The following is a 16,031-nucleotide window of genomic DNA, read 5'->3' on the forward strand; positions in this document are numbered from 1 at the left end:
GATGTTTGGAGATGTTCTGATACCTCTTAGCGGGGGAAGAAACCCCGCCCAAAAACACTGCAGGTCATTATAGGGTGATAAATGTAGAGTAAAACATATGTATTTGGCTTGAACAATGGCACAAGATCACTGAGAAAGAAGGTGCACTGGCGTTTCCATTTCATGGTACATTTAATCTGAGAGTTCTTAAAAATTTGAGGAGATTTTTATATGAAATAAACCCACAACCTAGACCCACACAATTTGATGTGCTTAACTCTTGGGAGCATGTGGCTCATGCCAGATAAAAAGACAGATATCAGGGATGTGTGAAAAAGGCAGTGCGTACTTATGCAGATGCGAGGTGAGATGCAGAGAGCAGAAAATGTGGAGAACTGATATGCTAGAAAGATCAAAAATATACCCATTATTGCAAAGCCAAGAAGTGGAAAGAGGGTCTTAAAAGAGAATGAAGAATAAAACAAGACAATATGGAGCAAAAGAAAAAAACAGTGATAGTGATACTAGTGACCGCCTTTCAGACGTATTAATGGCCGAACGACTATCTCTGAAGAATGAGATTGGAACAGAGGCAGGTGGGAGCGAGGGTGAAGGTGGGAATACGAGATTACCTACTGCATCACAAAGTATGAGTCCTAATATGATAGGGATTTTTCCTGTGAACATGGACCAGAGTGTGATTGGGACTTTTACAGTGAATCAAAATATGATAGCAGGAAAACCAGGGACTTGCATTGTGGGTCCTCCACTGTTTGTACAGTCCCAGATGCACTTACAGTTCCTGTTACTATTGGAACAGTAGTTTCTATAGATAAACCTGGTTCCAGGGTAAACAGGATTCAAAACTCAACTGTCCCTGCTCTACAGCAAGCATCAGAAATTACACATCTGAGTCGGAGTGTGGGAGAATTCAATCCTTTAAGTACGATTAATACAAGTCCTCCTTGTGGTGGAAGTGCAGATCCATCTGTGCATCAGACTGGATTTGAACCTTTAAGATCGTTCTTGGGTTGACAAGGTATGAGTTCACTTACTTGGGAACCGCCTTTAAATGTGCATAATAGCACACCTAAAGTAAAGGCAGTATCTAAAGTATTTGAGGTACATCCTGGTCTTAATGTCCAGGAATTAGAAGACTTTTTGAAAGTTCTTAATGCTACATCGAATGAGAGTGGGGGTACAGAAGTGAGTCAGGGAACTCTTCGTATTCTTTGAAAGTAAACTTGGTGGGTGTGGGAAAAATGAAGTTGGAATTGGATGAAATGATAAGTGGTTGTCTTGCATTGGAACAATCAAAAGCTTATCAGCAGAGTAAACATTTGTTCATGAGTAAGGATGTTACTAAGAGAGCAAGACAAGCCCATGATAAATTATCTGAATTAGCTCAGAAATATGAGGTAGATTTAGATGGAACAAAGGCTTTACAGAAGAGCCACCTACACACTTTTAGTGATCAGTACATTGAACATATGAGGATACCAGGGATGAGATTGCAAATTTGGGAATTGATCCACAGCATCTGAATTTGAAGTGAATTAGAGAAGTGGGAAGTTAAATGGTCAACAAGAATGACTCCCAAGAGAATGATGGGAGAGCCGCCTCCTCCCAAAGAGGGTAGACAAAGCTAGAAACTTCCCTTTATGGGAGGTACCTAGTGGAGGTTACACATATGTACCTTGGAGCAGGAGTGATCTTGCGCCATTTACAAATGAATTTCCCAAATTAAGAGAGAAGCCTGTGGAGTGGTACAAACAAGTTGAGCGGTTTGTGAAAATTTCAAAGGTTTTGTGGACTGATTTGAATACTTTGGGCCGATTAGGATGGCGGGAGGACTTTAGTCCACCCGCCACCCTAGCGGTGCTGGGACCGGCCGCCAGTGGTGCGGCGGTCCTGCACCTGCAATTAGGATGCCACCGTGGCATCCTCCATTCCCAGCATTGTGGCGGTCAGTGCTCCCAGCACCGCCCGCCACAATGCTGGGAATGCACTGTGTGCATTGTCATGCACAAGATGACAGGCACCGCAAGGTGCCTGCCACCATGTCCATGACAATGCAGGGTGCACCCTGGGTACCCCCTATGTGCACCCCCCACCCCTCTAATACCCTGGAGGCCTGCAACGGGCCCCCAAAAGCAGACTCTGCATGGATTTCCATGGCGGGGTCTCCGCCATGGAAAGCCATGCTCCGCTGCCCATGCTAATATGGAGGGCGGTGTCTAGCAGATACCGCCACCATATATATTCCCTTTTCCGCCCAGTCGACTGGTCGGCCGGCGGAAAACCGGCGGACGGTCTTTCCGTCTGCCGGGGTCCACCCCGCCATACTAATATGGCGGGGGGAAATGGGTGGTGGGCGGGGATGGATGTAGGGCCATCACCATGTGGGCGGTGGCGATCCGCCCTACATCCTAATCGACCCCTTAGTTTGATTTTGTGGTCCCAAGTGATTTGTGGACTGCATGTAAAATAGTCATAGAGTAGTCTGAGAGACAGCCGACAGGAGATCCTGTGACTAACGGTCCTTCAGCTATAGTGATGAGGAAGTATGACCAGATGATGACGTGGTTGAAGTCTAAGGTGCCCCTCAAGATATTGACTGTGTCAAGATTGATTGGACGACTCAGGAAGCAAAAGAGACACTTCATACATACTATGAGAGATTGTTACAGGCATTTAGAGGAATGGAAACACTGCTGCTAAAGATATGGATCATTTTGTGTCCAGGTTTGTGACTGGATTTGGGCCTGAGATTAGTATGATGATTCAACAGCATCTGATTTGTTGGCAGAATATGTCGATTGATGAGATTTTGCGTTATGCTAAATGCTGCAATGATGAGATTGAGATGAGGCAGAAACCGTTAAAGGAAAAACTGATGAGGGACAAATGAAGACTGCATAGAGAGGAATTCCAAATCTGAAGTTTGAAGGGAATGCCCCTACAAAGCATGGAGTGTATCACCAGGGAGCTCCGGCGATGCAGGGTGGAGGTGAATGTCAGTCACAAGGTAGAGATCTGAATGTCCCTATTGATCCGAGTGCTTGAATTGTTGTAGCTACATTGAAGAAGTCTAGCCCATGCCACTATGGCACAAGGTTGGGGCATTGGAAGAGAGAATGTTGTCTTAATCCTGCACTTCAATGCCAAAATCCAGGGTTTGTACCACCTCAGAACAGTAATTCTATTCAGCAACAGAATGTGCACAGGCCAAGATCTCAGAATTTTAATGGGCCACAAGCCCCAGTGATGCAGGTTTCCCACCCCCAATGCCACGGCAAGCTGGTAGTTTTCCCAGATTTTCTTCAAACCAGGTCCAAATTTGAATCAGAATGCTTTCTACAATGATAATGCTTACCCACAATATCCCATGTTTGAGATAAGTGAAAATTTCAGCATTATTCAGTCTTATTGACGGTACCTGAGGGGCAGGAAGACTGTGTGCTTTGAGCAGTCATGGAGGTAGACCAGAGTGGCCCATTTGTAGATGCTGAGGTAAATGGCTACAATGTATCTTTTTTGGTTGATTCTGGTGCTACTCGTTCTACTGTGAGAACAATGGAAGTCCCAAAACTGCCCATCTCGGGCGGAACTATCGAAGATGTTGGAGTTGCAAATCAACAAATGAGGAACCCTATTCCTGAGGATGTCTTTGTAAAGATATGTCGTTTTGAGGATAATCATCAATTTGTGGTTTGTGATTCAAATCCTGTGTGTTTGTTAGGATGCGAATCATTGTGCCATATGCTGTATTCCAAAGGAATAGAGCTACAAACTCATGTTGAGGACATTGCCTTTAAGTTGACAAGTCAGAATCTAATGATTGGAATGTATCCGATGATGACGAAAGAAGACTTGCCTTTCGATCTCAGAGATGCAATGAGATCAGAAGTTTGAGATTTTTCAGGAAAGGATATTGGTCTCTTTAAAGGAGTTGAGCCTGTCCACATACAGATGAAGCCCAATGTGGAATATCCCAGAACACCACAGTATAATTTGACCCCTGAAATGGTTTGCTGGAATAATCCCATGGATTGTGACAATGATTCAACAAGGTATACTGAAGGAGATCATGGGGAGCCCATGTAACTCACCCATTATAGCCCTGCAGAAGCCTAGTGATAAGTACTGTATAGTGCATGACCTTTGCAAAATCAACAACATTGTGATTCCCTGTTGTCCTGTGGTACTGAATCCTGCAGCAATATTGTTTCAAATTCCATGTGAGTCTGAGTGTTTTATTGTTATTGATTTTTGCCAGGCATTCTTCTCCATACCATTGCATGAGGGCAGTCAGTTCCTCTTTGCATTTAGGCTTGCCAATCGTGTTTTGGCAGGGTGCCGAGTTACACAAGGGTTATACAGAGAGCCCTTCTATTTTTAACCAGATACTTAAGAAGAATTAGGTGACTCAGGTTATGTCTTGTAACTGCGTTTTAGTTCAGTTTACTGACGACGTGCTAGTTGCATCAAATACTCATGAGGTGTGCAAAACTGATACTATTGTATTGTTAAACCACTTGGCTGACAATGGATGGCATTAAGTGTCCCGTAGTAAGTTGCATTACTGTTTGAGAGAAGTCCTATATCTTGGCTATCATATCGAGAAAGGTGTGAGAAGGTTTTCACAAAAGAGAATTTCAGCAATCATGAAAATGAAACCGCCAACAACACAAAAAGAAGTCAGGATGTTTTTGGGACTGGTGGGCTACTGTCATCAGTGGATACCCAACTTTTCCCTAGTGGCTAAGCCTTTACAAAGGCTAACACACAAGGATGTGTCAGATCCAGTGCTTTGGGACAATGACTGTTTGGTTGCCTTCCTAGAGTTGGAGGAAAGCCTCTGCCACTCCCCGAGCACTAGGAATGCCTCATTACAACAAAGCGTTTTCACTTTTTTGCAGTGAAAGAGTGAGCTGCGCTCTTTCAGTGTTAATACACAAAATCATGTGGGTGTCCAACGACCAGTTGCTAATTTCTCAGCCGCGTTAGATACAGTGGCTGCAGCACTGCCTAGTTGCCTTAAAGTGGTGGCAGCAACGGTGTCAGCAATAATGTCAGCATCGAAAGATGTGAGAGTATAATAATGGGTCATCCTTTAACTGTATATGTTCCTCATTCTGTTGAAATTTTTGTAACTATAATGAGGACACAGCACCTTACAAACAGCTGCCTAGTTCATACTGGTGTTTAAGAACGTGACACTAAAGAGGTGTTCCGTTTTGAATCTTGCCCCTTTGCTACCCCTTCCTGAGAATGACAATGATAATGGTGAAGTGGAGCATGACTGTTTTGATTTCACTGAACTATGCAGCATGCCAAGACCAGATGTACAAGATGAACCACTACCTGAATATGACTATGCATTGTTTGTGGATGGCTCATGTTTACGAAGCAGCAAAAGACATTTTAAATCTGTTTATGCAGCCTGTACGGTTTCAGGAGTAGTGGAAGCTGCTTGGCTTCAAGGAGTAGTCTCCGCACAAGAGGCTGAATTGATTGCTTTTACCAGAGCATGCTACATTTCAGATTGATTACAGATGACTATATTTAGAGATAGTTAGTACGGTTTTAGTGTGGTGCACGATTTCAGACAGTTATCGTCCCAGAGGGGATTTATGACATCATCAGGAACCCCTATCCATAACTGTCAGCAGGTGAGAAAACTGTTAGAGGTTTTCCAATTGGCTGCACAAGTTGTGGTCATGAAATGTTCCACACATTGCAAGTACATTTAATGGAAAGTATGTAAATGAAGGAACAGATGAAACCAATTACAACCTTTTGCTCATAGCAGCTGATACTTGAGAGGAAATTAAGAGATTACAGGAAGAAGTGTCAGAAGCAGAACAGCAGAGCTAGGAAACTCAGGATGTGTTAAAAGAGATGAGGATGAAATATGAGTTTCAGGAGATGGCATGCCTGTGTTGCCAAATAGTTTGTTACCACCAATGGCTAGACATTACCATGGTCTGAGCCATGTAGGGAGGGACGCTAAGGTCTGATTGTTTTGTCAAATATGGTATTTCAAGGTTCAGGTTGAGGGTGGAAGCGTTGTGTACCAGCAGACTAATGCAGGAAAAAGAAAGCAGTGACATTGAGCCACATTAGTTCAGGTGGTCCCATCAACAGGATGCAGATGGACATAATTGAGACCCCTGTGTGTAAAAAGCTGAGATATGTGTTGGCTGCTGTGTGTATCTTTTCACTATGATTTGAGGCACATACCACGAGAAGGAATTATATTCTTACAGTAGCAAAGATGTTGTGGAGGGAGTTGATACAAAGGTTTGGCTTCCTGACTTCTTTGGAATCGGACTGAGGCACGCACTTCAATAACGAAGCGCTGAGGATGCTGCATGTTGCCTTTCAGGTTGAACAGAGTCTGCATGTAGTTATCGACTTAAGGCTTCAGGTCTGGTGGAGCAAGTCAATGGGATGCTGAACTCAAGACTTGCCAAAGTGTGTGCTTCTACGTCATTGAAATGGCCAGATGCCTTGCTGTTGGTGTTGATAAGTCGGTGCAGCACACCCAATCGTAGAAGCTAGCGCCGTGAGGCTAAAGCTAATTGGCATTTCTTTTAACTGCTTTTATATTCCTCATTGTGACTTCTTGTATTTGCTGCGACCCACTTACTTTTGGCACCATATGTTCGCTGCCCCCCGGTCCGTCACGGCTTGTTAGTGCCGGTTGAACGGAGGGGACGCGACTCCTCCCTTGTAATCCCTCACTTCCTGTCTGCCGGCTCAGACGTGTATTTAGGCAGAAGGGGGCTCGGCCTCGCAGTGGTGAGAAGCTAGCACCGTGAGGCTAAAGCTAATTGGCATTTCTTTTAACTGCTTTTTTATTCCTCATTGTTTTTAAAATTGTGACTTCTTGTATTTGCTGCGACCCACTTACTTTTGGCACCATATGTTCACTGTCCCCCAGTCCGTCATGGCTTGTTAGTGCCGGTTTAACGGAGGGGACGCGACTCCTCCCCTGTATTCCCTCACTTTCTGCCTGCCGGCTCAGACGTGTATTTAGGCAGATGGGGGCTCGGCCGCACAGCGGCCGCGTGCAGCTGGCGCGCCAAAGGCACGCCGCTGGCAAGCCTGTTTGCGCCCATCCGCGTCCATACGGGTCCAGCCACTATGCCCATTGCTCCCCCCTCCCCCATAATATTGCATGCCCTCAATACTTCCCAGAGGAAGGAAATAATGGGTATTTTAGTCATGTATCTGAATACACGGTCCATGGTGAAACACCAACTTGAAATTTATCAACTTCTACAGTCTGAAAAGCCAGATATACTTCTTCTTACTGAAACATGGCTTACTGAAGAGTCTGCCCCTGACATCTTAGCAGTAGTACCAGATAATTACTACATCCTGCAAACTAATTGTCCCCCAGGGAAAGTGGGGGGTGAGGTTGCAGCTATCATCCATAAGGATCACCAGTTTAAGTCATTAGGGGTTACCGGTTTTCCCTCTGTTGACAGTTTAGTTCTTAAATTTGAATCCCCCCAGTCATCTTTCACTTGCGCTCTTTTTTACAGACCTCCTTATTATATGCCTACTTTTCCTCAGGCACTGGGCGAAATTATTTCTCACTTAGCCATCAACCACGCCCGACTTCTCATTATTAGTGACTTTAATTATTGGCCCCACGACGAACAGGAGAGTGCCAGCTCTATAGAGCTGACAGATCTTCTGTCCGGAATGAATTGCACCCAACATGTGCGCGAGGCTACCCACATAAAGGGGCATACACTGGACTAAGTCTGGACAGCTAACCTGACGTTCTCGACCCCCCTGATTTCCTCTTATACTTGGTCAGATCATCATTTTATTTCTTTTATTCTTTCTGATGTTCGCCCCACTAAAACCCAATCAACAAAGAACGGCACGTCCAGAAATTGGAGAAGTGCTAATATTGATTACTTTTGCTCACTTTTAACCGCTAGGGCCCCGTCTGTACCAGAACCGGTTCAAACACAGGCAGCAAACTTCATGTTATGGCTTGAGTCCTCATGCGACTGCGTTGCCCCTCTTAAGTCAACTAAGATTCTCAGACCCCACGACGCACAGTGGTAGTTCTCTGATGATCTAGAGACTAAGAAGCTGGTGTTGAGACAAGCAGAACGCAGATGGAGACTTCACTATCTGGTAGAAGATAAGACCACTTACACTAACTTGATGAAACAATACAACAATTCCATTCTACAAACCAAGGCAGATTATTTCTCTAAGAAGGTTCTAAACTCAGCTAACAAGTTTAAAGACGCCCTCACAGTCCCTCTGTGATTCTCTCAACTCATATTTTATGGAGAAAATCACTGCCATTAAGGCTAGTATTCCGATCTCCGCCTCCTTCGCAGACATTCCAAATATTCGTAGATCTTCGTCTCAGTTGATTTTAATTCCCCCCATTTCTCAGGAGACCTTCCTAGGTTTACTTTAAAATGTTGGCTCTGGTTGCCCAACTGACTGCTTTCCTCCTCACATCCTTCAGGAAGTTTTTACTAAATGCCCAGATCCCCCACTTTCTCTTCTTAACAATTCACTTAAGTCTGGCATTGTTCCTGACCTTTTTAAAAGTGCGGAAATTATCCCTATTTTAAAGAAGCCACGCATGGATCCATCTATTCTTAGTAACTACCGCCCAATCTCTTTTTTACCTTACCTTGGTAAGGTTCTAGAGGCATATGTTTTGACTCAACTTAGTTCTTTTGTCAAACAGTCCCATGTTTTGGACTTTTACTAGGCTGGGTTTCAACCCGCCCATTCTACAGAGTCAGTCATCTTGACAGTTATGGATGATCTTAGAGGGGGGGCAGATAGGGGCCTTACCCAGGCCCTGGTTCTCCTGGATTTGTCAGCAGCTTTTGACACGGTCGATCATAACATCTTCATTGACCGTGTCAGCAATACCGGGATCCAGGGTCTGGCTCTGAAGTGACTCTCCTCCTTCCTCAGTAACCGGTCTCAATCGGTACATCTTGCCAACTTCTCTTCTAAGAAAATGGAATTGACCTGTGGGGTTCCCCAGGGCTCTTCCCTTTCCCTGCTTCTTTTCAATTTGTACCTCCTTCCTCTAATCTCCTCCTTGCGAGAAAGAAAAGTTGGGACATATAATTACGCTGATGATCTTCAACTGGTCTCCGACATCAATCTCTCTCCATCCTCTGTGTCTCATTTTCAAGACACTATGATTTTCATAAGTGAATGGATGAACAAAAATCAATTGAAGCTCAACCCTGATAAAACTGAGCTGATCCTCACTGGCGGGCTTGCTATTCCATGGAACCCCAACTTTTGGCCTTCTACCCTGGGCAACCCTCCTCTTCCAGTTAGCTGAGCCAAAAGCTTGGGTATAGTGATAAGCAACAACCTGTCTTTGAAGGCTCAGATCAGCTCGGTGGTCTCTGCTGGGTTTTTTCAACTGTGTAGAATCAAGAAGATCAGCAGATTTCTGTCTTGGGAAGCCCTGACCTTAGTGATTTTGGCTTTGGTCATCTCCCGACTGGACTATGCCAACTCACTCTATGTAGGCATCCCGGCTTACCAACTCAGACGCCTCCAGCTAGTTCAGAATCAGGCTGCTAGACTGATCTTTCACCAACCTAAATGGCATCACGTCAGACCACTGATGAAAAGCCTCCATTGGCTCCCAGTGGCTATGCGTTGTGTATTTAAGTTGGGATGCACTATTTTCAAAGCTCTTCACGGCAACAGTCCGGCCTTCATCTCTTCTAAGATTCTATGCTATGCCCCCACTCGTAACCTACGATCCTCCTATCTGAATCTGTTTGTAATTCCCACTTTTAAACACAAGAAACATGGTGGCTCCTGATTTGCAGTCTTAGCCATTCAGTTCTGGAATTCGCTCCCTGTGGAGCTGAGGTCGGTCACCTCCTGTGCACTATTCGGAAAACAGCTGAAGACATGGTTGTTTTCCCAGGCATATGACAACTAGGCTCTCCCCTGTGCTGCTGCCTCTCTTCCACTCCATCGCCAAGAAACCGTCCGGTGAACGTGCGCTTAATAAATATTTTTAACATAACAATAACATAACAGTACTGACTCTCCATGAAATCATCATGGGAAGGGCAATGAGATTGCCAGATGTACCTGAAAATGCACTTGTGAACATTTCTGATGATCTGATACTAGATTATTGCAAATGATTGGCTGACGTGGTGAATTCTGTGTCTCATCAGGCTGAAGCTTATACAGCCCGCCACGCCAGGAGCAGTGCCATAATCTAAGTCCCGGAGTCTAGATGGTGGTGATGAAGCACATACGGAAGTTGTGCTTGGAGCCTTGTTGTCTAGGGCCATATCAAGTCATGCTTGTGACTACAACTGCTGTGAAGTATGGAGGTCTCCCTAATTGGATCCATACTGCCCATACTTACAGGGTTCCATGTCCCCTTCATGAAATAACAGCACCTCTCCCAGAAGAGCCAGTGGTGGTTGAGAGATCACTGGAGCAGGTTAGTCAAGCTGTAGGGGAACAGCCAGAAACTGAAATAGCACTTAATTGGCCTGAGGAGGATTCTGGAGAATTACAGGATAAAGCTGGTAAAAGAAAGGCAGTCCAGTGATCACAACAGATATAGACTCGGACCCTGATGAAGGGCTTAGTGCTAGAGAAAAGTGAGGGGCAGCAGAAGAACGTTGGCCGAGAAAGCAGGAGAGACAGAGACTGGTTCCGCAAGGATAAATTGATCTCCCAGATTTTCCAGAGGATATAGGGGATTCAGACCTGAGTGAAGGAGGAGAAGAGGCAACGCTCAGGAGGTTGAAGCAAGTGAGAGTCCACTTCCGGAGGTACTCAGCCCCTGAATGGACATATCTTCTTGCAAATGACAGGGAGAACGAGTTCTGGGAATTTTGGGATCACTTTGAAAGTTCAATGGAACTTGATCTCCAGTTTGATCTTGCCTTTGAACTTCCTTTGTTGACAAGACTGAGTGCCTTGAGACATCTTATCTTAGATGTGGCTGAATTTCCCTTTTTGGATGCAAACGGGTTCCCTGTGCCAGTTCTTGAACTGAAGCATATCATAGTGGGACTAATAGTGAGAAAACAAGGAACTGTTTATTATCAAATACATTTTATAGACTTTGTAGGGAAAAAAGAAGAGTACCAAGGCCCAAGGGAACCAAAGGAGCCTACGTTTCTCCTTTAGAGAACACACAGTAGGGCTAAGTAAGCTTCAAGAAGATTATCTGTATATATTTTGTATGTATCATTTATAAATTGGTTGTGCTGTTTGCACAGGTGGAAACCGACAGAGAAGTCTCTGCAGCTGCTACGTTCCACCCAAGGTTTAGATTCCAATGAAGTAATGGAAGTCAATCACAATACTAGTAGGTGTAGATATAGCATAGTAGCCACACTAATGGCTTTAGTTGTAGTATTAGTTATAGTGCTTTTAGCATTATATTCAGCTACAGATAGCTCAGTGGAATTTAAGTCTACCACGCCACATTCTTCTTATAGTAAGATACAGTTGTCAGGGATTAAGAAATTGCACACAGATGTACAGAGAGGAGATTATACTTCAAATGTTTATTGTAGATTGCTTTATGAGTATATAGACATAATGAATGCTAGACGTTGTTATGTTTGTACTCAGTTACCCACTTCTGGTTCAGAGGGTATTACATATCATCAACTCACTCTGACATATGGTGTTTCTTGTAGTCTTCTATTAAGCATATTTTATAGATAGGGTAGTTTTCAATATTATTTTTGATTTATGATGTAGTTCTCCAACAAGTTCCCCTTATCAAACATTTAAATAAGAAACCTTATTTTAAAGGTGCAGAGATTGCAGGCAAATATTTTGTATCTTTTAAGTCACTAGAAACTGTGTTTGCACATAGACATAATTTGACTTGTTTGATGTCAGATGTGGAAAAGACATTTTTGAATTTGGTGGAGGATTGACTTAGGGGCATATTGTCAAGAACGGCGTTAAAATTATTGCCGCTTTAGCGGCAGGAAACTGCCGCTAAAGGGGCGATAATGGGCTTGATAATATGCCCTTGAGAATTCCAATAGAAGACCATATTCTGGGGTGGACATGGGCTTCTATTGAAATTCTCAAGGGCATATTATCAAGCCCATTATCGCCACTTTAGCGGCTGTTTCCTGCCACTAAAGTGGCAATAATTTTAACGCCGTTCTTGATAATATGCCCTTCAAAGTCTAAAACTGAAAGTGATCAGGATCTTAAAAATCACTAGTGGATTAGTGAAGAAGTTGAAAATAAGGAAAAACGAAATTTACTCACCTTAGATTGGCAACACAAAGAAAGGTTGTGTATACACGTTGATCAGAGTTATATAGATCTGTTGTTTCTAGGAGAGAGCGAATGTGAACATACTTTTGAAGTGAGAGGGAAGAATTCTCATTTCCTGCAGGGACAGGATCCTGTGATCCTTGGAGGTTATTTTATTTGTGGACAGAATGCATGTTTCAGATTGCCTTATGGATGGCATGGTACCTGTTATCTTGGCATAGTTTTTACGTAGATTTATCATGTGGAACATTTTAACGATTCTGTATGGGAAAAGAAATCCAGAACTAAGTGGCTCATTATAATGGCAGAAGGACCGCCACCGGCGGGCCGGCAGTGGCGTTCCTTCTGACATCATATTGAAAATTCCCACCGCCAAATTAGGATGGTGGTGGGAATAACAATGGTTCTGCGGCAGACAGAAAGTACGTCCGCCATAGTTCCACAAGGCAGTCCTTTTCCGCCCACCTTGTGGAACCCGAAACTAGGGCAACATTGCGGCGGTGCCCTACAGGCACCGCCGTAGTGATTGCGTTATGCCTTTCGGCCTGTCTTTTTGCGGCAGATATTCCACCGCAAAAAGACAGGTGGAGACTGGGTTTGGGGGCACGTTGTGGGCCCCCTCTGTGTGTGCACCGGGCAGTTCTATGCACCAAGTGGCAGGCAGGGGTGAGGGGGTGGTTTTCATAATAAACTCTACGTTTACCTTATCGGCTACTGCACAGGGATCTTCGTGGGGGGGCATCGAGCTCCGTTAGACGGCTGCGGAAGCAATAGTTGCAGGGAAAAGGGCTGGCGCCATCTTGGAGGGAGTGAGGGTTGGCGGGACAGTTGTTGGCCAGAGAGACGTTAAATGACGGCAGTGTTGCGGCCGTGCAGACCCCTGACTCCTGAGGCTTGAGCCGGGAGGCGGATTGCGGGTAGCGTGTTGCGCACTGTGCTTTTACGTTTTCTTTGCTGTTAATTTTAATTTTTAGTGCTGTTGTGAGGGGGTGGCTTTAATAATAAACTCTACGTTTACCTTATCGGTTGCTGCACAGGGATCTTCGTGGGGGGGCATCGAGCTCTGTTAGACGGCTGCGGAAGCAATAGTTGCCGGGAAAAGGGCAGGCGCCATCTTGGAGGGAGTGAGGGTTGGTGGGACAGTTGTTGGCCCGAGAGACGTTAAATGACGGCACTGCTGCGGCCGTCGCTGCTGCGCTGCGGGTGCGCCAAAGGCGCGCCTAAGGCAAGCCCGTCTGCACCCGTCCGCGCCCGACAGTCGCCGGTCGCCAGTCACCCTGCCTGAGTTGCCGCTGACTCTATTAGTTATTCACGCGAGGAGCTTCTGGGGCTGGAAGCCAAATGCTCTGCATCACGCTGGGCGCCCCAGGATGACTCCTTCAACTGTAAGTTCTGCTCCTTTCAGCTGCCAGGGGTGGATAGGGTACCATGTCCTTTAGATGTTGTGGAGTACAAGTTTTAGGGATATGCATTGAAGACAGTCAATCGAGACGGGGGCGGGGAGGGTGGCATTGCTGTGATTATGAAGGATGCTTATAATTGCAGCCTTATCAAAGAGAATATTGCGGACTGTGAAAGCGCAGTGTTTAAAATTACGCTGAACCCTAACTTCACTATGTCCGGTCTTTTAGTTTATCGGCCTCCAGGCCCCGTTTATAGTTTTAGGGAAGATTTCCTGAGTAAAGTCGCACTATACGCAGGTAGGGCTGCTAACTTTACTATTTTAGGGGATCTTAACCTTCATTTGGAGATGTATGAGAAAGCCAAGATTTCGAGCATTTTGGGCAATTCGGAGGCATTTCAATTAGTACAACGCGTCCTTGAGAGCACGCACATGGCAGGGCATTTATTGGACCCCATATTCTCCAATCTATGCCCTTTACAGGTCTTTCCACTGGCTCCTCAAGCCTGGATGGATCACTTCTTGGTCTCCTTTGTGCTGCAACTACAGGGGAAAGCTGTTCCCTCACATCCTGCTCCTGTTCTGAAACGTCCATGGCATAAACTGGACTTGGGACAATTTTCTGCTTGTCTGGCCAGCCATAGGCCTTTGTTGCCTTTAGACATGGATTCAGCAATCTCATGTTTTCATGATTGGGTGTTATTGGGTCTGGATTCTTGTATTCCTGCCAGACTGGGAGCAAGGAGTCGAGGGTCTTCTAACCCGTGGTTTGACAATTCACTAACGTCAGCCAAAAAGGGGTGTAAGCAGCTCGAACGTGTCTGGAGACGTTCCTATGATGTCACAGCAAAGTTGGAATACCGGGCAGCCATTAAGCAGTATCATCGACTCATCCGGAAGACTCGAGCAGAGTACGTGGCCAATAAAATCTTGGCAAGCACTAATCGGGCTAAGTCGATTATCTCTCAGCTCAAGGGTATGAAAAGTGCAGGTTCAGTGGTAACCTCCCCGATCGTTTCTAACTGCCAGTGTAATGAGTTGGCTCACTACTTTGTGAACAAAGTTGAGCAGATTTATCTTAATCTGCCGGTGGTAGATCTGGGCGCTGGGGTGGAGGCTTTGAAGATCTCTGGCCCAATGATGGGTAACAGTTTGTTATCCTTTCGACCTCTATCATCCAATGAATTCGATGTACTTTGCTTAAAAATCAAGTCAGGATCTCCGGCTGATCCTCTGACCCCTGCCCTGTTTCGTCAGCTTCACCCTGCAATTTCCCCTTGGGATATGGGTTTGGTGAACTTGTCTATGTCATCTGCAGTTGTTCCCAGGGTATGGAAACATGCCAAAGTCATTCCACTGCTCAAGAAATCCTCCTTGGATCCCGCGGAACCAGGTAATTATCGGCCAATCTCTCAGTTGCCTTTTTTGGCAAAGGTGGCCGAATCTCATATTAACTCTGTCCTCTTCGAGTACATCGAACAGAATGCCATTCTTTATCCATCTCAGCATGGCTTCCGAGCGTGGCATGGGACAGAGTCCGCACTACTGGTAGTAGCGGAAGCTATCAGGGATAGTCTGGACCGGGGTGACTCAGCGGCCTTGGTCCTTTTAGACCTAAGTGCCGCTTTTGACACCATTTCACATGCAATCTTACTAGCTCGTCTGCAGGAAATTGGTGTTAAAGATGGGGCCCTGGGCTGGTTTTGCTCCTTCTTAGAGGGGAGGTCCTTTCAAGTATCTGTGCCTCCATTCCATTCACAGGAGTTTGCTCTGCGCCAGGGGGTACCGCAGGGCTCAGTTTTGAGCCCGCTTTGGTTTAACATCTATGTTCGCCCCCTGGCTGCGGTAGCAAAAGATAGAGGGTTGGCGCTGGTGTCATATGCCGACGACACCCAATTGGTGATCTCCTTCTCTAAGAACTGTGGCGACAATCTGGAGAAATTCAAGGAGGACCTTTTAGCAGTGGCCGACTGGATGGCGGCCAACTGCTTGCAGCTTAACGCCAGCAAATCGGAGATCTTACTGTTCGGGAAGGACCGTGAATTATGGTCCGAACAGTGCTGGCCAGAGCGTCTTAAACCTGCCCCCTTATCCAAGGAGGTTGTGAAGAACTTAGGAGTGTGGCTCGATCAGGGTCTGACATTTGAAGCTCAATCTAAAGCAGTGGCAGGGGTGTGCTTTGGGCTTTTTGGGGGTTTAAGACCACTGCTGGGTTTTTTTCCTCCAAAAGTGCGACAAACCATAATCCAGGCCTTGGTTTTGTCCAGACTGGACTATGGAAATGCCCTTTATTGGGGCACCAATAAGGCCAGTATCAAGCGCCTGCAGAGGGTTCAGA

This window comes from Triturus cristatus, chromosome 2_1, assembly GCF_964204655.1.
Source record: "Triturus cristatus chromosome 2_1, aTriCri1.1, whole genome shotgun sequence".
In the NCBI taxonomy this organism is placed as follows: domain Eukaryota; kingdom Metazoa; phylum Chordata; class Amphibia; order Caudata; family Salamandridae; genus Triturus; species Triturus cristatus.